General features: G+C 43.8%; 1 pseudogene; it reads left to right on the top strand.

Annotated features, from left to right (window-relative positions):
- Positions 1-601: 601 nt before the first annotated feature.
- LOC103277248 lies at positions 602-1538 on the top strand (annotated as a pseudogene).
- The last annotated feature ends 278 nt before the right edge of the window (positions 1539-1816 follow it).

The following is a 1816-nucleotide window of genomic DNA, read 5'->3' as shown; positions in this document are numbered from 1 at the left end:
TTTCACTTCTCCTGACCATTGTTACCTGATCTATAAAATAATATTTATCAAGCCCCTCTACCTTACCCCAAAATTTTAATAAGCAAAGCGTATGTGTCTAAATGTGTAGGCTTATGTGGCAGTGTATGCACAAAGTCAGTATGAACATATATGTAGTGTATGCATCCACAAACTTGTGTGCTATTCGAATACATATGTGTTTGCAGTGTATGTGCATGCCTGGTATATCTGTGCATATGGTTATTGATAACAAATTGCAATCCATGGTTTTGAATGTATAACATGTGCATAATTATGTGCAGTGCTTTATATATGCTCATATACACATATTACATATATGTTTGTGTGAAAGTGTGTGAATGTATGTGAGCATTATGTATGTGTATATGCACATATATGCATGTGAAAATGGAGCTGTACATCTGTGTCTAATGTAATGAATACCCTTCTGAAGTTTAACTGCAGTCTAAATTAGAACTTTTTCAAGTTACAACAGGTACAAGACAAATACATCTCATCCATCTATCCAGATATTAATGAAGGTAAGCATCCTCTGGTAAGGTGGAAGAAATCAGCAAATCTAACAGAGATGTCACTCAGAATGGGGCAGCTCAATGTGACCTACTGGAGAGGTTTTTTCTTCCTGGGCTTCATCAGTTTAGGAGAGCTGCAACTCCTGCTCTTCGCTTTATTTCTCTGTCTGTATCTTGTCACCCTGATCAGCAATGTCTTTATTATTGTCATCATCAGGCTAGATAGCCATCCTCACACCCCCATGTACCTCTTTCTTTCCTTGCTATCTTTCTCAGAAACCTGCTACACTTTGGGCATCATCCCCAGGATGCTCTCTGGCCTGATTCTGGGGGTTCAGACTACCTCTTATATGGGCTGTGCTGCCCAGATGTTCCTTTCTGCTTCATGGGCCTGTGCCAAATGTTTTCTTCTGTCTGTAATGGGCTTTGACAGGCATGTGGCCACCTGTGCCCCACTGCACTATGCAAGCCACCTGAATCCTACCCTCTGTTCCCAGCTGGTTGGTATCTCCTTCCTGAGTCGATACCTTTTGGACTGGGAATGACACTAATCACTTTCCACCTCTCTTTCTGCAGCTCCCATGAAATTCAACACTTTTTTGTGACACCCCACCAGTGCTGAGCCTAGCCTGTGGGGACACAGGCCTCAGTGAACTGGGAATTCTCATCCTCAGGCTGGTCCTCCTAGTCTCCTTTTTCATCATTACCATTTCCTATGCCTACATCCTGGCAGCATTCCTGAGGCTCTCCTCTGCTGAGGGGCAGAAGGAGGCCTTCTCCACCTGTGCCTCACACCTTACCATGGCCATTATTCACTATAGCTGTGCCTCCTTCATGTACTTAAGGCCCAAAGCTAGCTACTCCCTTGAGTGGGATCAGTTTATTGCTGTCACCTATACTGTGGTGACACCTCTCCTTAACCCTATTATTTATAGTCTAAGAAAGCAGATTGTGCAGACAGCTCTGAGAAATGCTTTTTGTGGGAGCTTACTGGGTAAAGGATGAGGGCTAACTCAAAGGAACACTCTCATCTGCACAGGCTGTGCATAGATCAGGAACCCAGGCTAACTGGCCAGATATTCAGGGCCTCAGGACAAAGCTACTTCAGCTCCAGTCTCCTGAAAAGGCCCCACTTTGCCTCCTGCCTTTCCCCAGGCTGTCTGGAAATGCAAAGGCAAGGCTTCCTTCTCTGCTCACTATACACAATTCAACAATGAGCTCAAAATATGGATTTTCACTTTCAGCCTCAGATGCCACTTTTAGTTACTGAAAACCATGAAGAA

Source organism: Carlito syrichta, unplaced genomic scaffold (genome assembly GCF_000164805.1).
Source record: "Carlito syrichta isolate Samal-C Ts95f unplaced genomic scaffold, Tarsius_syrichta-2.0.1 Scaffold316797, whole genome shotgun sequence".
NCBI lineage: Eukaryota > Metazoa > Chordata > Mammalia > Primates > Tarsiidae > Carlito > Carlito syrichta.
Note: the sequence above shows the minus strand (reverse complement) of the source record. Positions and strands in the feature narration are given on the sequence as shown.